Source organism: Sipha flava, unplaced genomic scaffold, assembly GCF_003268045.1.
Source record: "Sipha flava isolate LNK unplaced genomic scaffold, YSA_version1 252_pilon_pilon, whole genome shotgun sequence".
NCBI classification, from domain to species: Eukaryota; Metazoa; Arthropoda; class Insecta; order Hemiptera; family Aphididae; genus Sipha; species Sipha flava.
This window is the reverse complement of record NW_020272904.1, coordinates 1,452,609-1,469,652: the sequence shown is the minus strand read 5'-3', so window position 1 is coordinate 1,469,652 and position 17,044 is coordinate 1,452,609. Positions and strand designations below refer to the sequence as shown.

Here is a 17,044-nt window from a genome sequence, read left to right as displayed (position 1 = left end):
CACGCGATCAAACACACTTACCTGTAGTGCTGTACCTACCCCTTTTTCAATAGCACTGAGCGCGCCCGTGTGTACATAGGGTTTTCAACCACATTGCCGTGATATAAGGTGCAAATTTCACTGTACGTGTGCATGTATATATTTTGCACATAAAACGATACGGAAAACGACCCCGCACATACACATACGAGTATATATATAGATAGATATATATAGATAGAAGCGCGTAATGCAGCTCATATTTTTATGTACAGGTATAGTCTATACCCCATAGCAGTTCTAGGCAAAAGGGTCAACTTTAAATTTTTGCTCAACCCGACAACTATGGAATACCATATGTACGGAAATAACGGTGACGTGAACAAGAATTTTTACGCCCGTGGAAAATGTTAAAATGACGCCGTATTGTAGACCAAAAATCAAATACCCTTCCTTACATTTTTTTTCTTCTAATAATTGCTATACAATCATACTTACTGAGTTTTAAACACATTATCAGTAACAATGTTAAAAATATCAAACAAGTAGTCAATAATGGATTATGTACTACGAAAAATACACCATCTAAAATCTTATACCCGGGGATAAATCCCCGTCTTCCTCTCCATCGTTCCATCCCTGGTCATGGACTTTAGTTTTATGTATGTGTGATCTACAAAGTTTTACATTTTTCCATTGTCAGTGGTCGGCAAACATGGCTCACCAGTTTTGTGTAAAAGTCTACACGGAAAGTGTGATGGCCCAGAAGACGCGTGAAAGGTTATTGGCGCAGGAATGTGAAATATGTGCATCAGTCTCTGATGTGTGGAAAATATGGGCTTGATGGATGTTTCGTAACAGCACGACTAATGACATGTAACAATGTAAGGAGCAATCGAACTTTTCGATTACATTTTTTATTTTTTCAATACTATCAAATCATGTGTTTAGCAACAATAGAAAAACCGTTCCTGCAATTTCCTAAATTTTATTTTTGGTGTATAACGTTTTACTAGAATTCGATACGTTTCAAGAAGTTGTGAAATATCGTTTACACAAAGTCCAATACACAGACGCATGTGGCTCTTAGCGTATGGGTATATGAGCTATGGACTATTTGAATAACGAACACGGAGAAATAATATTTCTTTTTCGCAATATTTTTTTTAAATTTATTATTAATAATGATTTATTATAATTGTTTTATCTTTTATTATGTATTAATTGTAAATATAATGAATATTTTAAAACAATATTTAATGTTATTGAAATGTATTATATTATAAATATTTTGAAACAATAATAATACATTTTTATTGTATAATTATCATTGCATTTTACAACTATCCAAGGCCGTATCTGGAGGGGAGTCCAGGGTGTCTGGGCTTATCCGAAATTTCGTCAATACTTTACGAATGTTTAAAATAATTATTCATTATTAATACCAACATAAATATTTTCAGTCAAAAATGACTTAAGCTCCAATTTATCATTGAATGTTTTTAATTTTATATCATAATATCATATGAAAATATGATATTAACTTCAATAAAAGAAGATTAAATCTTTTTCTGTTTTATATCGACCATATATCAAAAGTTAAAATCTAAATTCAATAAAATTATAATATACATGTTTTGGACCCCTCCCGAAAAAAATTTCTAGATACAGCCTTGTAACTATCACTTATTCATTCGTATATTATAAGCTGGAACGCATTCGTAGACAGCGGCGGATTGGCCAGCCGGAATTCCGGGAAAGTTCCCGGTAGGCCGGTAATCATATTATAATACTGGGCCGACGTACTTGGATTAAAAATAATTTATTTAAGTATTTTGTATTTAATTGTAAAATTATGATAAAACACTTGTGTAAACGTGATGTAAACAGTTCTACGAGCAATTAATCCATGAATACTCGTAAATGAGACTTTTATGAAAAATTATTATTATTGGATGGTTGGCCAGTTTTACGGTAATTTCCCGGGCCGAAATTTTTAGCCAATCCGCCGCTATTGTAGCTATGGCCATTATAATTACGAAATGTGTCTGCTTTCTTAAAACTTTGCTGGTGAACTGTCCGATTTCATCAACATTCAGATTTGACCACACGGGAAACAGAATATTTATAAGAAATTATAATACGAATATTAAATATAAAAATTGTTCGTTTGTATTCACGGTTCTACTTTTCCGGGAGGGACGAAATCGCTCGAACAATTTACATATTACCCGTGGCACACAGATCAACGCAAAGCTTTGATGGGCAAATTAAAAACCACCGATCACTATCCGTTTACTCACGTCGCGCTACCATAACGATAATATTGTCGTTCGGTTGTAAACAACGTCACTTTGTTACTGTTATCATCGTGTTACTGTTATTATCACGTTCCACAACCGAACTCTATCCACGTGCCGACGGTGTGCTCGGCACTGTTGTTCGTTAACGGATCGGTCAATATTGGCTTTGCGTCTAAATCGTTCGGAATAATATCACCGCCGCGGTCACTGCCGCATGAATGACGTTACTGTTGTTATTATTATAATAAAATCACCGTTCCTGCCCGCAATGCGATATGATATATCACGTGTACCTCCGTCGCGGTTACGTGCACTATGGTTACTATGGTGACCAAAACACGGATATCAAGATGGTCGTGTGATGTTATTTACGGATGGAAATTAATATATGGCACCCACAATCCAATGTCGTATCGTACAATAGTATCGCACTATGCATGCCCTAATAGGTATGCAACTATCAATCATGCGCATGGTATTATAATTATTACAGGAATCCCGTACACGATGTACACGGTTATTATACAGTGCCGTGCGATTCTCGTTGGTTTAAACCGAAATACAACATCCGTCCAATATTCCTTGAACGTCGCATGTTTAAAATAGTCAATACCGCGTAATACATCAATAATTATTATCAGTGGCGCAACCAGAATTGGTTTTTTTTTTTGGGGGGGGGGGAGAGTTGTGAATTTGGAAAAAATAAGCATTTTCTACAGGTGTTTGGTAGGAATAAGGAAGTAAGATTAAGTTAGGTTTATGAGTAAAATATTTAAATTACAAATTAAACAGTTTAACTTCTATTTCATATTGTGATACTACAAAAAAAAAAGTATTATTCAATCGACTATCGATAAATCGTAGTACCAAGGTTATTGATGTTATAAAATCGAACGGAACGTTACAAAACGTTCCATATTGTCATGTTATTATTATTATCAATTATAATACGAATAATATTCAAATTTCATATCAATCAGGCATTTCGCATCTTCAAGATAAACCATTTTTTTCCACGTAGAATTTGTAAAAACCTCAGAAAAATTTCGTGGGGTGTCACAACCCCCAAACCACACTCCTAGTTGGGCCACTGATTATTATATAATGTATAAGTTACATGGTCACAATTCGCACGGGCGTCAAAAAAATAAACTAATAATTTTTTATTTATACTCTTTTTTGCATCAGCAAGCGGAAACATATTTCTACGCGTTATGTGTTGTGATTTCTAAGCAGTACTCTCTTTTCGGAAATTTGTTCTTTTTTAATATTTTTTGTGGCATTTGAATACACGCGCATCAATGATGTACAATACCAATAAAAACAATATGAGTGATCGGGTATACACCGTTAACGAAAAAATGTGCAATCCTCACTGCCGATAATTACATGGTACATTAGCTCTGAGCTATTTAACAATTTCAAATTGATATTCTGCAACTTTTTTTTTTTTAATTTTTTTTTTTTATTGTTTGTTTATAAATCTCAACGCATCGATAGAAAATGTATTAAATCAAAACCCGTAAATAAATTTCTATAATATCATGCTTGATACTCAAACAATTATTCTGATGGCGAAAAACCACCCTGTAAAAAACTGGGATCACTGGAAAATGTATTAAATCCATCGAAAATTTCATAAAAATAAGCACACATTTAGTACTCAACCAAACTCCTGTGTATGCATTAGAATCTATGGTGTATTCATAAAATAAAACCAATATTTCTTTATTTTTATTGCAGATAAAAAGAAAAAAGCCATCGAATAAATAAATCATTGATTCAGTATTATATATATATATATAAAAACTGCGTAAAAAATTAAATCAAACATACATATGATTTTTCTTTTTTTCCGATATATTATAATACACAATATTCACTCTTCGAGTTATTTTAGTATTTATCCACTAAATGATGTATAATATTATACACTTTATAAATATTTCTCAATACCTGTTTAGATATACCATGTATATACATGTAATTGTTTAGATATAATAATTAAGATTTAATAAAAAAAAAAAATCTTTTTCATAAAACTATTTCACAATTAAACATAAAAGTAAATTTCAATGTAAAAATAATAAATCAAACGATATGTCACGGTTCCCACATAAATAAAAACTAACTTAAGTTTTTTGAAAGTTTTCTTTTAACTCTTCTTCTAACATTGGTTAGAAGTTTGCGTGTGTTCTATTAATTATACTTCTGTAAATAAAATTGTTGTTTCCAATTGAAACATTAAAATAATTGAACCAAGAGGAAAATATATATATATATATATATATACAGCCAATCACTGGATTAATAATTTATCTATGTAGTATTGCATGATTAATTAAACAAATCTAGGAAAGATATTTTAATTATGCCAAAATATTATTAGATCCAATTATTGATGGAAGGAAATTGTTCAATATATTCAGTGAACTTCAAAATAAATAGAAAGTTTTAATTCGTTTCATACGTCAAAATTATGAATAACGAACATGCATAAATTAAATTGTAAAACAAATATCACGACGATAAAATTCCATAACTTAATTGTAAATTTCGATCATACTAAATATGTAAATTAATCAAAGAGCACGTTTCAAGACAAATTATAGCGTAAATTATCTCAAACAATACAAATCGAACAAATAAAATTATTCCAAAAGACTGACTCGACTTAAAGAATAAACCTAAAAATCAAATGTTAACGAAACAGAAGACATAGACGCTCAACGAATAATTTATAATAAGAATGTTCGATATTATTGATACGATTAAGTGCTTACTTTTCTTTTTTTCAATGTTTTCCAAAGTAAAATAGCAGCCAACGTATGTTTACGTTCAATGGATAAATATGACGTAAATATATCTAGTCGTTAACTGAGTAAAAATACTCGTATAAATAAAACAAAAATTATTAAAAATTATTTGTGTATAAAATTTTGATTATTCAAATCATGATTTAACAAATTTTTATGAAAAACAAAAACAACGGTGATTTCTATAACATATGAGTACACATAAAATTAATAAACAGAAATGCATAGGCGCTAGGTTCACTCTTATTAAATCCCAGATATACACAGGAAATTTGAAGTGATATGTATGGGATTAAGATGAGACCCTTCGAAATCCTCAAACAGGCAGCTGTCGTAATGTCAAAAGATATACGCCCATCATGCGATGTATGACGTCTCTCTAAATAATACAGATAATATTATTAGCTGAATGTCATTCATGCGCAGACTCAATAGGACCACCTAATTTCTGGATATTTGAGATTAATTTGAGAACCATGCATCTACAATGTAGGGAAGAAAATATAAAATAAGTCTGATAAGATCGATAATCAAATTAATTTATGCCACCAATATCATTTGGCCAAAATGTCGAAAAATGTACCAACAAAACTTCTGTAACCCAAACCAATTATCTTAAAATTATACACAGTGTTCAATAATAGCGTCGAGGTAATTTTTTAAATGACATTATTAATTGTTATGTGGTTTAGTGTACGATTCCGCAAGATTTACAAAATCCTGTTGATATTCATAACTATTTTTAAACATACACAATTTTGAACATATTGTCGTATACGCCGAACAAATTTTAGATATAGATACAAACACGTGCTTTGAATTAATGTAACACTTGAAATAGTTTTCCATAGTGATCGCGAGTGACGCGACCATCACAGAAGACCATTTATTCAATAGTCTTCTGTATTCTATCAATTCGAATAATCCAATAAATCATATTTATTGTTTATATGCTAATTACAAATATTAGTTATTTGATTATTGTACACATGTTTTTTTATATTCTAAAATCTTTTCAAAACTTATTTCCTATTGCGACATGACTATGAAGTTTTTTTTATGTGTCTTAAAATTCCTGTGACCTTAATTTGTCGTTATTGATATTCACGAATCCACATGATTTTAAATACAGTGTTACCATACCATTAGTGAAACGTGGCTAAAACTATTTTAGCTTTAATACTATTCATAAAGGAGAAAATGAATAAGCAATTTTTGTATTGTGTATTGTATACAGGCAATATTAATTAATAATAATAAAAAAATAATAACAATAGTAATAATAATATTTATAATATTAGTAATAATTACATTATTATCGTTACGTCGATCACATTTATTGGATGGGACCAAGCAATTTAAGATAACCGCTATGACATGCAAATTGTGTAATAGCTAAAGAATTTGCTTTCGAAAGCGCAGCCATCAAATAACATAACAATCATCAGCAATATTTTCATAACACGTAAGCTCGTCATATTTGAGCGGAAACCCTAACCACTTCGATTGAACTATTTAAACCATTACACACAAAGCTAATCGTTTATAAAAAACACGTATTATTAAAATAAAGACCAGACATGTAAATTAATGGTATTTTTCATTTGGCCCCAAAAACAAAACAAGGAGCATTTTTGCCTAATTCAACAAAAAAAAAAAAAAAAAACATCACTATAGAAAATGTTATATTTTTGCCTTTAGGACTATTTCCTACAATCTTTTTTTCCGTACAAGTAACTAGTATGGATCAATTAATCCACAAATACGAATGTATTTATTTCACACGGGAGATCATATTTATTTTATTTTTTAAACTTTTACAACACATTATATTTACGCTTTATGATCTTTAATATAGCGCTATAGCACGTAGAACAGGGGATTATAGTATAATATATAGACATAAATTATTGGTTAATAGTAAATGTATTGTGTATACGTTCTTTGTTGTTCGAATCAATGAACATGGTAAATTTGATTTACGTAGTGTTAAAAGAAAATTAAGTAACCTGACCTAACTTTTATGAATAATGAATTTTGATAATCGCGTTGAACCGATAAACGACTTTATAATGCACATGTATGCGTGATCATTGAACACACGTATATTATTTTTATTTAAACAACCCTAAAATGATTAATTATTAAATATAATATTAATATGTGATAGGTAAAATAGTATAGAAAATCAATAAAATAAATCACATACGCGTGATACCAATATATTCAGTATTATGAAAATTGTACTAGCTACATAACTGACTAAAATTATAATAGTATTATAAATTCAAAATATATCCGATTTATGTAAATGTTTTAAGCAAAAGTTTCAAATATATATATATATATATATATATATATATATATATATATATATATATGAATATAGGTACATGATCTAAATAAAATATTCAAAAACATCTAGTAATACTTTTCTATACTCGGAACAATTATTACCCTTTAAAAATCTAAGATTATACGAAAATATTTTGATTTTGCATTTTGATGATAATATAACATAAAAGGACAATGCAGGCCAAAAATGCTCAGCGTGCAGAGTGATACAAAGTATCTATAAGTGCCATTGTTTCCTGAATATTTATGTTGGCGCTTATTGATAATAGGTGGTATAGACGTCTTTGGTCGTTTTTGTTCCATGTTTTTGTGGGTAGAGAATATCCCACGGGAAGAGATCAACGTAAAATGATATGTTAATATGTTTTGTCTCTTTCAGTAATATTATAAGATGATACTTGAACAAATTCTACACAGTTGATAAAAAAAAAAAATAAGAAATAAAAGAAAATGATGAGCAATAAATATTGGTTAAAAGTTTAATATGCGAACATGAATATAAAAAAAACGAATAATCAATAAACATCAAAACATAAAATAAAATGTATATAATAATTGTTGGCGTTAAAGCTTTGTCTGGAAATACCGTCAAACGTATTATAAAAAGAGGAAAAATAATTGTTTTGTATATAAATCCAATATAAACGCTTTTGAGCTTGAATATTGTATGATCACTGAATTCAGTTACAACAATGTAATACGCATCATACATAGACATTTTATTTAATTAATTATAATTAATTACACTTATTTATATTTTAATCAATTACTTAAGGGAATCCTATTTACGTTAAAGGTATTTATTTATGAATGAAAAAAAAGAATAAATAGAAACCATGGATATGTAGTAAAACATCTATGCGAACGTATATCGCATATTGCTCTGCTCAAAAGATTTTGTTAAAAAAAAAACATTGTTAATAAAAAAAGTACATAACCTATCTAGTTTCGTAATAAAATCGAACTTACGACAAAACTGATTTGAAAAAAGATCAAAACTGTTACTCAGCATAAGTGCAAATAGGGGGGCGAAATAGGATTTTTAGGACCCCTGAGTTCAAATGTAGCACTCCTGTTTTTTTTCTTCAAATCTATATAATCTATAGTAATTGTAATTAAATACCACTGAATTTCATTTTCAGCAATTTCAGCACCTCCAATATTTGGGCTCTAGTTGTGCCCATGTTAACCAGATAAGAAAATGATAGTGTAACAAATACGTATCTTGGAAAGTATCGTAGGAGATAGATATTGATAAAAATATAAAAAGTTATTATTTTTCAAAATAATGGATAAAATTTAGTCGATAGAAAATTTAACCACAGAAAAATGTATAAAACGATACGTTACGTTATACACATTTACTTTTGCATATTTAAAAGGACTAAAAAAAAAATGCTAAATAATAAATACTATGCAACCGTTGAAATTAATTTATACGATAAATAAATGTGATGATAACCATTATACGAGCAATAGAATACTTATTGACATGAGAAAAAAAATGATAAGTTTGGAGTTCTTATCTCGATAAATATCAATTCGACGGAAATGATAGGCAAATCTATTTCAGTAGTTATAATACTCCCGTTGCGTATAATTTCAACTTGGACGTTACCGGTTCTACGGATATTCAACAAACAACGCCAAAATGAATAGCCATTAATGACTGAAAGATGAATTGAATAAAACCAATGTGCGTAAATCACAGCACATAAAAATTCGACGGCATCAACTGAGAGGGCCGTACATAGAAGACATAGCATGTATTATATTATGACGATGGATTTAATACAAGACATTGTATTCACTGTGTAGACAACCAAAATCATACATTTTGACTGTTGTTGTTATTAATTATTTTACGAATACAATGTGTGATGTTAAACGTAACTAATGCACACAACGATTTATTTTAAACGTCCATTGTTCGTGTCGCATTATAAGCATTACCTTTACATTTTATTACTTATATGAGCTATAAAACATACATAAAAGTATTGCGTTTAATCCTAGAATATAACTTAAATGCCTATGTATGCATACATATACACTCGTATGTATACTTAAATATAGTTAAATATGGTAAATGGTCTTTATGAGAAATATTGGAGCAAATGTGTTGTAATAAATTTACAAACACAGTATCTTAGAAGTATTTAAAACATTTAAATTGAACCGTATGTATCTTTCCCAGAATTATACTCAAAACTCGAATTCATACATTTTATAACTTTGCGTAATGGTAAAAAAAAACTTGTTATATTTTTATTGAATTGGGTTAAAATTAAATTCTTTAAATTATAAAACTATTAAAACTAACATCAAAAAATAATTTCACATTATATAAATCGAAAAATATTAAAAATATTTTAATACAAAGACACATAACAAACAAGATATAATACAAAATAACAAACAATCAAATTTCCAATCTCCAATGTATGTTTATAAATATTTGGTATTTATGTTTTATTTCCGAACCGAACATGATTATAGATTTAACAAAAAAAAAAAAAAAAAACGCTTTCGTTCATCTCTTCTCCATACAATATTATTTTACAGCAATACGTCAAACAATATATTTATAATAATAGAATGGTTCATTCGGATGAAAATATTATGTGCACCGGTAGATAGACACAATATTCTAGTAAAACGATCACAAACGGTTGTCCAACTATTTTATACATTCAGTTATTAATTGAATTTTGGACGCAGGTAGGGTATCGAACTACTTCGCGTGGGATTACTCTGGTGCCGTCATTACGACGAGTGACGACGGTATAGACGACATCATCATCTGTATCGAAGGTGGGTAAAATTTGATCAAGAAGGGATTTCATGGGGTTTGTTTGATTTAATTAAATTTTCGAATATCTGAGAATAGTAGAACGTACACACACCAACCGGAAAACTCTATTCCCACGATTGCTTTTATAAACGACTTCTCTGAGGCTCGTCCAATAAAATATAAAAATATCATCATATCATATCATATATGTATTTTTAAGAAAATACTTGCGTTTTTTTGACGGATCAATTGAAAGATGGCGTAAAAATGAAAATCAAGTTGATTAAAATGTTTGTTTATTTTTTTACGCTATGTTGTATATTTTTACGTATATATAATCTTCGGAAATATGTTAATTATTGATAACTAATCCAATAATATAACACAAAACAATTATCATTAAACGTCGAGTAGTTATTCTGAAGAATAAATTACTGTATTTTAAAACTCTTAGATATACAATTATGAATAATTCATATGTTAAAAGCGTCTGTCTTAATTTACGTCTTACACTAATAAATTATCAGTGATAATAAAACAAATAATTTCCTATGTTGTAATTTATACATTTTACAGTAACTTAAAAGGGAGAGAAACATAACTCTTAATAGTTAATAATTAAATTTATAAAACGTACATAATCATGGCTAAGTATGATTCGTTTTCAACTTGAATTATCATTCAGTTGTGTTAAAAAAATTGAAATAATTCTGTTATAAAACGTTGATGAATAAGGCGTACAGATAGGTATAATATTAACGATACTAAGTAAATATCATATATAATATTATCAATTTATTCATGTTAATACTTTGCTTAATTTTTTCTTTTCTTTTTATTATTATATTTTTAAAGTAATCTTATTGATAAAATATCGTACCTAATATTATAAGAAATTACCTACCTAATTGTATTGTTTTATCTGTCAATGTAATAACACCCTATCTCCAACACAAGCTTTAGCTTACAAGATGTAGGTAATCAAAACTGTACTTATTAGTTAAACTTGTTAATTTGTAACCATTTATTTTTGATTTCTTAATAATGAAATAAAATAAAATGTTGTTGATTAAAATTGTCCATCTAACTGTATTCAATTCAAATATATCAAGTATTTACAAACGATATCAAATATAACACTCAACGTAAAAAGTAATAAATTGAAATTTGCATCATTCAACGTCGAAAAATTTAATCAAAATTATTAATGAGAAATTAAATACATAGTATTTTTAATTTGAATTGATGTTGCAAGCGTTCTGACAAAAATAAACAACAAACTGTTTAATGTTTTCAAACGAATAAAAATAAGGACGATTTTATGTGCGAGGCGCAACGATTGTTTTCCTCGAACAATATTAATAGCTGCTAGATAATTTCACCATACTATAACACAGTTACACCGTAAAAAAAAAAAAAAAATGCTTTTGGTTTATAATTAAATTTCAGATCCTAAGAATCAGTGATAGAATAAAAATTCAAAATTGAGATCTTAGAAAGTCTTCAAATACTATGATGATCAGTGAAGAATCATGGATTTTTAATAAATTACGAATCGAAATTATGTAAACAATATGTATAAATACAGTGGATTCTTACATAGATTGTAACATATTATACGTTGTAATTTATGATTCTCGATAATTCAAAAGAAAAAATTAATGCAATAGTTCTAGTGATAAGTATAACAAGGATTAATCGCATTAAGATCAATGTTGTGATTTTAAATTGAATAATGAATTTTTCTAATCATGTATATATTTAAGTAAAACATGAAAGTTGAGAACCACAACGTGCTGTGAAATAGAATTGATAAGAAGTGATACATTTTTTTATTAAAAATAGAAATTGTAAATCTTCAACATTTTATTATGATCTAAATAATTTTTATTCAAATATCTTTTATCTAGTATATTTCGTAAGGTTTAATGAATTATCTTTTATCCTTTCGAGTATACATTTTTAGTTATTCGTGCTATCTGCACTTAGAACAAATTTCAAAACAAAACAAGATCATTCAAATTATATGTTTCTCGAAAAAATAAAAATTTACAATTTTTCATAATTATTTTCAGTTTTTAAAACGGAACTGATATTCAATCAAGCGTAACATATTTGATTCAAATTGCGTTATAATATACGTTAAAATATGTTGTACTCGCCAACGCCATTGCGGTAAAAGGCATGAATCGTAATATTATAATATGTACATTAATATATACCATTTAATATTACAACTAAATACTACCGTGGACGGTTGTTATGGTAATTACGGTATAGTGTTGGCCGTGGTAGTACGCTTTGTTCGTCGGAATTTACCATGATATTTGCAAAGGTCTATCCCTGGTTGCTCGTAGTGTCCAGTTTCAAATGTCATGACGTAACGGTTGTGTCTGATTTATCGGCCGTTTAAAACATTATCGTTATGAAGAGAACGGCGAAAGGCAAGAGAGAATGCGAATGAGTGAACACATGTGTGTGTGTGTGTATGTGTGTGTGTGTGTGTGTGTGTGCGTATGTCCGTGTGTGCGCGTGTGAGAGGCTGTGGTACAAAGACACTAGAAGATATTTTGGGATCACGTTATTTATGTGCTACTCGTGAATAACTAGTAAATTCCGACAACGGCGAAAACGATAATGTTAATGACAACGGTAGCGTTAATGATTATAATAATAATAATGATAAAAATAATAAATAATTATAATATAACACTATATAAATACTACAAGGGTATCGTAGTAATAGTTATAAAATACTGATACGTAATAATTATTAATATAACTTTAGACTTACCGGGACTGGAACTGTTTTCGGTTTCAATCGATACTGGTCCTGAAACAATATCGAAATAAACGATTAGGATACGTTTAAGACAATAATAATTTAGATAAACAAGATAAATTTTTTTTTCTATGTTATAAACGTATCAAGTTCAAGTTTCCATTCCGTGTGAAGAGTTCATTTAAAAAACAGAACATAAGAAGATAAACTTAAAAGTTCTATTTATTTCTTACTATGTATTTAAATGTATACAGAAGATGTATTACAGATATACAGATTTAGTGTTAGTGCAGCAGAGTAATGTTATTCACTGACTGTTCAGAACACATGTGATGATCATGTGATTTTCAGACCAGCTTAAAAATTGTTTAGCGCTCTCAACTTTATTCTCGGTACATTCTTAGTAAGGTAATTTCAGTTTCTTTGTAGTCCCAATACAAAGTCGTCTTTTACCATATATATGTGTGTGTATAGTTGTTTGTTGCCTGTAGAGGAATTTAAATAATTTTCTTTTACCTGTTCAACCTATTTTCAATAAGCCGTTGAGATTTTTTCTAAATATGTATTTCAAAGAGAATAATCATCATCAAAAGTATAAGTAACTATGAGCAAGTTATTAATACATTTTAAATAATAAACCTTAATGTCTCCTAAGCACATAAAATCGTTTTTAAAATAATTACATTTATCTTCCATTCGCGGTAACTCCTCTTTTATTAAATCAATCCTACGCCATGATTAAGTATTAACAATTTATAATCACCATAAGTCCAGATCGTGGCATAATTATTATTATTATTTTTTTTTTTAAGGTGAACCGAAAACTTACAATATTGTTTCCATTGATGTTCATTAGAACGTTTTATAACGGCCAGAGGTGATATTTTACTGAATGTTACAGAAATGCAGAGCCACTGGTTTCAATTAAAACGACAAACACATTTTGAAGTTATACCACAGGTATAATTTTAGTACACAAATAACTATATTTAATATAAACGATACATTTGCCGACAGCCACAAGTGCAACGAAGAGTCACAAGGGATTACACGCGTTCGTTCGAAATATTCCAGTACAGATTTTAGAATCACAAGACCGATAATCGTGAGTGGTGTGTGTAATATTTTAGCAGTGCAGCAATAATTTTACAGCCGGTCAAGACGACGACGATGCAGCTGAAACGGAATTGATAGAAAAAAGAAAAAAAAACCGAAAAAGGTTTGCGTGTGTGTACACGCAGGTACGTCAAGGCAATCGTTAGCTGATGCAGAGCAAAAAGGCGAGGATAGGAAAAAGGAACGGAACGTTTATTTTTACGGCTGTTAAACGCGTGTACGGCACATACGTTTTGCCCGATGCACTGGCCCGTCCGGGGGTTGGCGTGCGCGTTACGACTGGTGAGGGGGGGGGGGATGACCGAGTGTTCGAAAACCGATCGGCCGTGATGTTTATTCAAACGAGTGTTTCCATCCGTGTTCCGGGCCTGGTGCGAGGATCTGATTTTTTTTATTTTTGTCTTTTTCATCGAATACGACACGATGCGCGCGTATATCCCATACCTCGTTGTTATTCGAAAACAATTTAAAAGGCACCGTTCTGTGACAACTGCGTAATTGACTCCGGGTCCCAAGATTGCTGGCGACACGCGCACGGTCGGATGGTTCAACGAAATGTGCACTCGCCAAAAGTGAAACATGATTTGAACGGACGCCTAACGGATAGGGAGTTTGCGAATACAACACCGTTTGAACGTTTACCCTCGCAACGCGTCTGCTATCGTAGCCGAGAAACACCGCACGGGTAGACACTACTCGAAATGCTAGCTCGTCCGAATCTGTACGTAAATCACCGAATAAGATTCGCAACGCTTTTAGTACTATATTTATGCATGCATTCGCGCACAAGTGAGTGATACTATCATATGCTCGTGTATGCACCCGTTTGACTCGCAGAAGTAGACGTGCATAGTGTGGTTTTTTTTTTCATATATGATAAAAATAAAAGGACATCTTTGAAGGTATTTTTCTATAGTTAATGATTTCAAACAAATATTTCTTTTACGTAATAAATACCCTAGTGCAGGGATGGCAAATCTATGGCACGCGAAAATTTTTACTATTATATATTATAGGACCTATAATATAATATAATATAAATAATTAATAAAGCAATATTATTATTTATTATATATTATAATTATTATGTACCTAAACTAACCTTTTTATACTTATACATTAATTATACAATCAAATTATAATATAACAAAATATAATATTTTTAATATTTTTCATGCACACTTTATAAAAAAATTTTGGGCACGCAGTGTTCAAAAGGTTTGCCATCCCTGCCCTAGTGCAATACGGAATGGAGCAAAATATGTATCGTGCTTAAACAATATTCTAATCCAACGATCTCGCGTACTTCCGTGTGATTTCAAATGCTTTCTGATTATTACGAAACATTTTAAAACACCGGTGGTAATCAAAAACTGTACAAGAGACGTACCGGCAAAAGTTTCTTTGGTTTTGTGTACAATGCAAGATGTCCCCAACTATAAGCTAAATAACCATCCTAATAGTCATTGACTTCAACGTGGATGTATTATATCAGTTCATTTTTACATTTTTTCATAATTTATTTATTGTAAACTGTTGAAATAATTAAATCCAGTTAATTAAAATAAATTCAACTGCACAAGAATTTTATATCTCATAAAACAACGTAAAAAATATTGTAAATTTGTAGGTCTAAGTTTAAAATTGATCTAAATCTGAAAAACGTATTAATAAAAATAAGAAAAAAAAGAGGCCAGATTCCTAGGTTGGATGATACAGGGATGAGTAAATATTAATATATTTACTCATCCCTGTATTATTATATATATACTTTTAAAACATTTAAATGTTCTTACTTCCACAAAAATTAAAGAGCGTTTAACATTTGAGGAAATCGAAAATTTCAAATAATTAAAAGTATTAAAACAGCTCAAACTTTATTAAAATAATTCGTTTTTATTTATATTTGTTATTATTGTATTTTAACTTAATACCTAATTTAATGAAAATTAATTGAAGTATTCGATTTCGTCAACAATTTATATAGTAACACTTTCTTTTCTTTTTTATTTTTCATTTAGGATTTTTATTTTAAACAATTAAGCTCAACAACTATTATCAAGAAGTTTTGTGATACCATAATTAATTTGTGATACCATTCATCTATTGATATCTTTGCAAAAAAGCTAAAGAAAAAAAAAACCATGAGAATTCCAATCTTATGAAATCAATTAATCAATAGCAATCAATAGTTCAAAAATACAGTAAAATGTTCATATCTCTACAGTTATATTTTATTAATTACAATGAAAACAATAATTCGATTTGTCAAAAACCGATATGCTATACATTTGGCCATATTTTTATAATTTTTTCGTCAGTTTTTCGGAATTATTAAGAAAACTGTCAAAAAATTCGTAAAATTACTTTCTTTAAAATAAAATCTTTACAAAAGTTTTTATCAGAAATATCTTACAATTGTGATAATCAGAACCATTCTTCTGTTCAAAGTCATCTACACAGACTCTAGAAAAATAATAAAACATTAAATATTGTGACACATAAAAATTTATTCAATTTTAAAATACATTTAATACATTTTAATAAAGTTAAAATTTCTGAAAAATTGAATGTAGTTGATCTTTTAAGTGTGATACCTTAATTTCATCTAGATTGTTTCAAACTATTTGTATTTTATTTAAATAGTTTTAAACTGACCATTCGCAACACCAGTGTAATTATTTTTGTATTTCGGAAATTTGTTTAGTACACCAAAATACTTGCACTATAATGAAATATATATAATATTTCCATCGGCTTTAAAAAAAATATTATTGTTTAATTTACATTAAAAATGATCAAAACACAATATAGTATTCACAGGAGTGAACTCTAATTCAGTGACTTTAGAGTAAAATTGAAATTTTCTCGGCCTGTCAGTGATAAAATACATAATATG

General features: G+C 29.2%; 1 protein-coding gene across 3 annotated transcripts in view; it reads right to left on the bottom strand.

The window, feature by feature from the left end:
* The window catches only part of LOC112684558 (semaphorin-2A), a 478,554-nt gene that overhangs the window by 251,522 nt on the left and 209,988 nt on the right, over positions 1 to 17,044 (bottom strand). For all 3 annotated transcript variants that reach the window (XM_025556135.1, XM_025556136.1, XM_025556134.1), the window contains one exon: positions 13,042 to 13,080. The gene's annotated coding sequence lies outside the window, so the exon portion shown is untranslated. The remainder of the gene's footprint in view (positions 1 to 13,041; positions 13,081 to 17,044) is intronic.